The following is a 9,364-nucleotide window of genomic DNA, read 5'->3' as shown; positions in this document are numbered from 1 at the left end:
GGACACCATCGGTGAATTGATTGCCCTCCATCTATCTTCAGAGCTCGTGCTGTTAGGTGACCTAAACTGGGACATGCTTAACACCGCGGCCATCCTACAATCTAAGCTTGATGCCCTCAATCTCACACAAATTATTAAACGCTCCCTAAAACACATCAGCGAGCAGGCCTTTCTAATCGACCTGGCCCGGGTATCCTGGAAGGATATTGACCTCATTCCGTTAGTAGAGGATGCCCGGTTATTCTTTAAAAGTTCTTTCCTCACCATCTTAAATAAGCATGCCCCATTCAACAAATGTAGAACCAGGAACAGATATAACCCTTGGTTCACTCCAGACCTGACTGCCCTTGACCAGCACAAAAACATCCTGTGGCGTACTGCATTAGCATCGAATAGCCCTCGCGATATGCAACTTTTCAGGGAAGTTAGGAACCAATATACACAGTCAGTTAGGAAAGCTAAGGCTAGCTTTTTCAAACAGAAATGTGCATCTTGTAGCACAAACTCCGAAAAGTTCTGGGACACTGTAAAGTTCATGGAGAATAAGAGCACCTCCTCCCAGCTGTCCACTGCACTGAGGCTAGGAAACACTGTCACCACTGATAAATCCGCGATAATTGAGAATTTCAAAAGCATTTTTCTATGGCTGGCCATGCTTTCTACCTGGCTACCCCTACCCCGGTCAACAGCCCTGCACCCCCCACAGCAACTTGCCCAAGTATCCCCCATTTCTCCTTCACCCAAATCCAGATAGCTGATGTTATGAAAGAGCTGCAAAATCTGGACCCCTACAAATCAGCCAGGCTAGACAATCTGGACCCTCTCTTTCTAAAATTATCCGCCGTAATTGTTGCAAACCTCTATTACTAGCCTGTTCAACCTCTCTTTTGTATCGTCTGAGATCCCCAAAGATTGGAAAGCTGCCGCTGTCATCCCTTTTCAAAGGGGGAGATATTCTAGACCCAAACTGCTACAGACCTATATCTATCCTACCCTGCCTTTCTAAGGTCTTCGAAAGCCAAGTTAACAGATCACCGACCATTTCGAATCCCTCCGTACCTTCTCCGCTATGCAATCTGGTTTCCGAGCTGGCCATGGGTGCACCTCAGCCACGCTCAAGGTCCTAAACAATATCATAACCGCCATCGATAAGAGACAATACTGTGCAGCTGTTTTCATCGACCTGACTATGGCTTTTGACTCTGTTAATCACAACATTCTTATTGGCAGACTAAACAGCCTTGGTTTCTCAAATGATTGCCTCGCCTGGTTCACCAACTACTTCTCTTATGGAGTTCAGTGTGTCAAATCGGAGGGCCTATTGTCCGGACCTCTGGCAGTCTCTATGGGGGTGCCACAGGGTTCAATTCTCGGGCCGACTCTCTTCTCTGTATACATCAATGATGTCGCTCTTGCTGCTGGTGATTCTCTGATCCACCTCTACGCAGATGACACCATTCTGTATACTTCTGGCCCCTCTTTGGACACTGTGTTAACTAACCTCCAGACGAGCTTCAATGCCATACAACTCTCCTTCCGTGGCCTCAAACTGCTCTTAAATGCAAGTAAAACTAAATGCATGTTATTCAATCGATCACTGCCCGCCCGTCCAGCATCACTACTCTGGACGGCTCTGACTTAGAATACGTGGACAACTACAAATACCTAGGTGTCTGGTTAGACTGTAAACTCTCCTTCCAGACTCACATTAAGCATCTCCAATCCAAAATTAAATCTAGAATCGGCTTCCTATACTGCAACAAAGCATCCTTCACTCATGCTGCCAAACATACCCTTGTAAAACTGACACATCCCTTTACAAACAGGTGGAAGACAAACTATCAGTACAAGCAAACCATACAAACAGCTTTCTTTTGCTATATTCAATAGACAGTGATGAGTTGCTGGGCCCACACTCACCAACTGGCTTAATTTTAAAGATCTTTCCATTGTGCAGAATATGGGTTGGTCTTTTCGGTTCTTCTCGCCCCTCACCCTTCTCAACCATCGCCTTCAGATCTTTATCCATCTTGATCTTCAGTCTCTCATTTTCATTTTGTACAGCCGCAGAGACCTCTAGGAATAGTCTACAGATTTTACAAACAGCCTCCTTTGTCAACAGGTGCATAATGGTGCCAACCTGTTTCTAGAGAGATTGAAGTATATTAGAATGAAGCTAACAAAGTTATTTTTTATTTAACTAAGTCGGTTAATTACAAATTCTTATTTTCAATGACGGCCTAGGAACAGTGGGTTAACTGCCTTGTTATGGGGCAGAACGACAGACTTGTCAGCTCGTGGATTCGATCTTGCACCTTTCGGTTAACGTTACCAGTCAAACACTCTAACCACTAGGCTACCTGCCACCCCATTGAAATTCTGAATTAAAATACACCCACAGTGCGATTTAAATTTATTAAAATTAATCAATAATAGTCTTTCGATGAATTTATATGACAACATTCCAACCTTATTAAGCATTATCTAGTCCAATTGTGGCATGTTTTTAAAATTTTTATCAGTTTCAATGGGGGGCTTTTATTTTGAAGGCGAACCGCCGATTCCCCGATTGTTGCTCACGCTAATAATGTTGTTCACTACACACACGTTGTTATCATGGTCACGTCAGAGAGCATTGTCCTACAAAACGCTAAAGCTTAAACAACTTTACACAGGAAAACATTATACCGTGTTTATCCGTTGAATCCACACAGAAGACGGTTATTTGTTAAGGCTTAACGAAAAAAGGTCGCGCGACGATTGTGTACGATTATAGCTAGTAGCTAACGTTAGCTAGGTTACGAAGCCAAATATCTGCATAAAGTTACTGCGTGAAGTTACTTAACAGGGACAACATGTCTAGTCTTAACAGTCGCACTATTTTTGAGACAGAAACAACATCGATTATGGCTTTTATCGTTGAGACGGCAGTAGCAGAAATTAGCCAACTGTTTTTGGACAACGAATCAATCGTGGCGCCAATACAAAGTAACCTGGGAAAAAAGGTGAGCAACGTTGTTACAAAGATTGTAATTGTTTAATAAGCAAGCGTTAGTTTGGATCTTGTGGGTCATTTGACCAAGACCGTGGCAAAATATTGACTATCATTCTTATAACCGGGGTTACAATTTCTCCAAACGGAAAACGTTTTGCGACTAAAACTAGTTTTTATTGGACAAATTCAGGTTAGTCCCGCCCAATAATATATTATAGTGGGTGCTGTTCTGAAGTCACCGTCCGCCATTATGATACAGTATTTCAATGTAATGTTTCAAGGACAAATATACATTCATTGAACTATTTATTTAGTGAGGAGTGCAACATAAGAACTCTATTTAAAAATATATATATTTAAAAACGAATGTTTTTATATTTTACATTTGTATTGAGAAATGATTGGCTTCTCTTCAGTTCATACAATACTATGTATTGTTTTTTAGAAGTATGTATTACAGTGTCTGTAATGGAGAAAAGAAAGACGTATTTATCTTCCAAAACATGTAGCTGTTGAAATGAAAACATGTACCTCACCTCTCTACAGGACAAAGAAACACAGCGTTGATGACTATAATGTAAAGCTGGAGTAGTTAATGCATGATCCCATAATGTTTTCAATATTGCTAACCAGTTTAAGTTAAATCTGATGTAAAGTTACTCCCCCATTAAGCCAGTACAAAGAAATTGCAATAGTCAAGATGAATAAATGTATCTTGGTACAATAAACTTAGGAGTGGGTTCACTCAGACTGTTAAAATCTCTGGGTTCAGTGGTGGCCTTTTTGTATATGTCATGTAGTACTAGGTGGCTGCTAATGTAAACTACATTCATTGTCAATGGTTCAGTAAGTGTTCAACAGATGTTGAAAGGACTATTAGAAAATGCATAAGAACAGCAGTTAAATTGGACATGTATCACCACTTCATCCATGCTTAATAACATCAACAACAATGGGTTATCATTTTGTAAGCCAGCTAGCATAAGCAGACATTTGCATACATGCGTTGCTGTGGTTGCACAGTACCACAAGCTGTCAAAATAAACCAAAAAGTACATTTTCTACACAAATAATTTAGATACTACGTATGAAATGTCTTCCCACATCCCTTGAATTGGTGCTGGCTATTTCCGTATCCACACATCGTGGCATTGTTGACAAATTTGATATTTTAATGTGGGGATATTGTTTTTCCCTGATTCACTTCAAACGCTCTTATTGGCCAAGACATAGCGTCAGCTATCCAGGGTTTAAATACGTAATTGGTCCCGTTTCGTACTATTTCCTTCTGTTGGCTCCCATTAGGTTGGTTTGGTCTCTAGTAAATACACCCTAGGGAGGTATTCATTGGTCGCAGACCATAGCAAAACATTTGGCCTGTTGCAAATGGAAACGGTTTACTCTAGGAGCCAAACCGAAGCAAATATAACCAAACGAGGAGGGACCTACCCAAATTTGATCAATCGAAACTGTTGTTTTCGTTGCAAGACTGTTGGTGGTAAACCATTTCCATTGCACACCGTTTGTTGCTACGGTCTGCGACTAATGAATACACCCCGTGGCATTACCTGGTCAGACCAATGGGTCAGCCATCAACCTAGCCATAACATTACAAACATACAGTCCCAGTCAAAAGTTTGGACACACCTACTCATTCCAGGGTTTTTCTTTATTTGTACTATTTTCTACATTGTAGGATAATAGTGAATAAATCAAAACTATGAAATAACAATTTTTTTCATTAACCTTTATTTAAGTAGGCCAGTCAGTTAAGAACAAATTCTTATTTACAATGATGGCCTACCCCGGTCAAACCCTAACCCGGACGACGCTGGGCCAATTGTGCGCCGCCCTATGGGACTCCCAATCATGGTCGGTTGTGATACAGCCCAGGATCGAACCAGGGTTTGTAGTGACGAACAGTGCACAAGAAAGTATTAAATCCAGTTGTTAGTTGCTAACCCCTCCCAAAATCAAACATGTATTACATGTTATGTTCTCGCTTTGCACATGCACCTGTCTTTCACACATGTTTGTCGTATTTAAAGTCTAGTATCTGGGCCAGTGAAGTATAATTGGCTAAGGAAAGTAGCAAAATACAAATTGAGAGTAACTTTGTTAGCTTCATTCTAATATACTTCAATCTCTCTCTAGAAACAGGTTGGCACCATTATGCACCTGTTGACAAAGGAGGCTGTTCGTAAAATCTGTAGACTATTCCTAGAGGTCTCTGCGGCTGTACAAAATGAAAATGAGAAACTGAAGATCAAGGTGGAGCAGATGGATAAAGATCTGAAGGCGATGGTTGAGAAGGGTGAGGGGCGAGAAGAACCGAAAAGACCAACCCATATTCTGCACAATGGAAAGATCTTTAAAATTAAGCCAGTTGGTGAGTGTGGGCCCAGCAACTCATCACTGTCTATTGAATATAGCAAAAGAAAACTGTTTGTATGGTTTGCTTGTACTGATAGTTTGTCTTCCACCTGTTTGTAAAGGGATGTGATGCACAACAGCACAATGTTGTTCAACGCAAAGGAAATGTAAAGTTTTATCTGCTTGTTATTTAAGATCTCCCAATGATGCCTGTTAACAATGTGAAGACAAACACAGTGGCCTCAGCGTTGCTCAGCATTGGAGATGTCAGTCAAGTAAACACTGTCATTGTACGGGAAGAGGTATGTTCATCTTCTGTGTATGATTTMAGCAAATCTGACAAATGTCTGTTTATATTAAAATAATGACTTTCCTTCATTCCAGACTACTGCGAGAAATACAGGCTCTAGCACCGACCCTGTGAAGGAGAGGAGTGAGGTGAAATCAGGAACTAAAACGTCAGTCATTGAAGGTAATATCCCAAAGAAACATGGGTTCAGTCCTAAATGGCACCGCAGGGCTTGACATTCAGGTATTTGTCAGTGCCAACTGAAAGCTAATGGCCCGGGGTCAAGATCTTACAGGAAAGCAGATGATGCACGCATAATTTCAATAGCAGGTGATTTTATTTTTCATTTGCGGGCTGAGCTTATTATAACCTACCCTCCATACCCAAACAATTACATTTGAACTTGACAATGTCATATTTACATTGATCGTTTGGAGGGGAAAAATAAAACCTTGGCACAATCTAAATTAATATAAGGGGGGGTGTTATTCTTAATGATATTTAAGTCAGAGTGTTTTTTTTWTTGTGTTTGGCTAGCGGGCGGTTTGGCTAGCGGTGTTTCTGTAGCCTACTGTACAATGTATAGTGTMCATCACAGGAGGTTGGTGGCACCTTAATTGGGGTGGACAGGCTTGTGGTAATGGCTGGAGTGGAATGATATCAAATACATGGTTTTCATGTGTTTGATGCCATTTCATTCACTCCYTTCTGGCCATGATTATGAGCCGTCCTCTGCTCACCAGCCTCCTGCGGTGTGCATGTGATTGCAAAGTTTGCTGAACAAATGCCCACCCGATTGATACAAATCATCATGATATCATTCTGCCAGGTAGGCCTACTTTGTAGTCAATATTTAATTGGGAAGGTTTTTTGGGAAAGCCTTTAAAGGACAGTTTCGGCATGCTAACTGGCAAAAGAACATACACAGGCATTACTTCTTCAGAAAGTTCCAGGAWATACAAATCACTGATGCATTCTTTTCTATTCATGAATTATGAGAAACTAGTGCAATTAAACACATTTTTGAATAAATTCAATAAAAAAAATTATCTGTCCACTTCAGACCATTCAATCAAGACCAGGCCAAACATTTTAAATACCAGGTTTGCATATCCACCAATTCTTGCCTTCACATTCACTGGTAGGCTAGATATCATAACTTGAAATGTATTTTCTACTGCTTTCCTGTGCCTACCGCTCTTCTGTGAGCTGCTCCACAACCAGTTGTCTGAAAGCTGCACGCTCTCGCTGCCCGGTGATATTCTGCTCAAAGTAGGCCGTGTGTGGCACAGTGTGCTAAATAATATACATAATGAACTAACAGCTTAGGGAATTTTACTCTTTTTTTCATATATTTTTTTAATCTATTAGCCTAGATTGAAAATTCTTGGCATTTAATAATGATATATAATATTCTTTTCACTGGTCCAAGGGTTTCCAAAACCTCCCGGGACCAGTGGGCAGCCCTGTAAGTCGAGCCCTTCACCCTATTCACTATATAGGGGTGRCATTTGTGACACAGCCATACAGTGGTTGCTGGTACAATTGTGTTGTATTGAAAGATGTCTGTCAAACCAGTCATTTACTGTAGCATAATGCCTGTATATTCCTCTCATCTGTAGGTGCTGCAGAGGCTTACAGTAAACCGACAGAGACTTCTTCTCTTCTTCTCTCTGTGGGAGACTCACGTGGACTGAATACAAAGCCCTCATTTAGAGACACTGAATCCAAGGGTGAACCTATGAGAGCTGCTGTTCCAGAGGAAACTGGCAGCGGGAGAGGCAGTCATGCAAAAGAAACAAGCAGCCGTACTGCTAATGGCACAGAATCCACCGAAAACGGCCACGGAATACAGCAGAGCATTTCCAAGCTGAGGAAACCCTTCAAGTGTGACATATGTGAGAAGACCTTCCACGCGAACTGTCTGTTGAAACGCCATATAGCAGTTCACAATAAACCGAAGGGGCCCTTTAAGTGTGACATTTGTGCGAAAACCTTCCGCCTGAACTGTATGCTGACTCAACACATGCAAACTCACTCAAAAGAGAAACCTTTCAGTTGCAAAGTTTGCGGAAAGAAATTCCGTAGTAAGACAAATCTGAAATCACATGAGTTTGTTCATGCAGAGGTGAAACCGTTCACCTGCCTCACTTGTGGACGAGGTTTTGCATCAAAGTACATGCTTGACGTACACCAGCGAGTTCACACAGGTGAAAAACCATACAGCTGTACTACATGTGGAAAGAATTTCAGTATATCTCAAAACCTGAAAACGCATATTAGATCTGTACATACAGAACGTACAGAACGCCCACACTCATGCTCCCACTGTGACAAGACCTTCTGGCGTCCTGTCGAATTGCAGGAGCACCAGGTAGTTCACACAGGGGAGAAGCCATTTAGATGTGAAATATGTGAAGCTACTTTCAGCTTTAAGGAGAACCTTACYAGACACCATCGAATTCACARGAAGAAGAGGCCGCACACATGTGAGGCGTGTGGAAAGACATTCATTCAGTCCACCAACRTAAAAGCTCACATGCTAGTTCATGGGYCATTAAAACCATTTATGTGTGACGTTTGTGGAAAGACTTARCTTTACAATTATCAACWGAGAATTCACAAGCTATCACACGTGGCTGATGGAGAGGGGCACTCAAGAACCAGAAAGAACAAGGCCAACCAACAAAAACAAACCGATCAACCAAAACCCTTCAGCTGTGAGATATGTTTGAAGGGCTTCAGCTCCATCGGTTCTCTGAAAACACATGGAAGAATTCACACAGGAGAAAACATATACACTTGTTCCACATGCGGAAAGACTTTTCTCCATAAAGTTACTTTTGACTATCACCAGAAATTACACACTGGAGAGAAGCCCAATGCTTGTGGTTGTTGTGGAAAGAGATTTATTACAAAACAATCTCTTAAGATACATGAGCTGATCCATACAGGTGAGAAACCACACAAGTGCAGTGATTGTGGGAAGACTTTCGGATTTATCGGTAATCTCAAAAGGCATGAGCGAGTCCACACGGGAGAGAAGCCTTTCAGCTGTGATGTCTGTGGGACACGATTCAGACAAGCCAATCATGTCAAAACCCACATGCAAGTGCACACAGGAGTCAGGCCATACTCCTGCAAGAGATGTGGAAAAGGCTTTTCTGATTCAAGACACTTCAAAAAGCACAACTGCGTCAGTAGCTAACGCAAATCTTCTGATCGCACTTTCAGAAGTAAGAAATGAGGATTACATGCCAAGATGTTACAATCTCAATAACGTGGATATCTAATAACTTGAGTCAAATGTGTATGAGTCTGAATACTTAAAGACATTGGGTTTTGTTGTGTGGATTTCCCAAAAGATTCCATAATCTTGGCATGTAAATGATTCCTTTACTGTGATGATCACATCCCAAATATTAATTGTCCAGTGAGACTTTTATTCTAATAGACAAGTCCATATATTAACTACACTTTTTGTTCTTTGAAATAGCCTTAACTATTAGGTTGGATGGCCTTATGGGATTCTTTAGGTGCAGGGAAGGATTAACAAATACCATTTATGCAGGGTAGAAACTAGGAGGGTGATGAGATGACGACAAAAAAAAACTGCAGTCATTTGTGAAATAAACTTTACTGTTGAAACAAGATATTTCAAGGATTTGATGAAAATAAACCTGGAATAAAGACAATATTACAATATT

General features: G+C 41.1%; 1 pseudogene; it reads left to right on the top strand.

Moving 5' to 3' along the window:
• Positions 1–2,577: 2,577 nt before the first annotated feature.
• Positions 2,578–9,364, top strand: LOC111953527 (zinc finger protein 665-like; annotated as a pseudogene).

This window comes from Salvelinus sp. IW2-2015, linkage group LG27, assembly GCF_002910315.2.
Source record: "Salvelinus sp. IW2-2015 linkage group LG27, ASM291031v2, whole genome shotgun sequence".
Classification (NCBI taxonomy): Eukaryota; Metazoa; Chordata; class Actinopteri; order Salmoniformes; family Salmonidae; genus Salvelinus; species Salvelinus sp. IW2-2015.
Note: the sequence above shows the minus strand (reverse complement) of the source record. Positions and strands in the feature narration are given on the sequence as shown.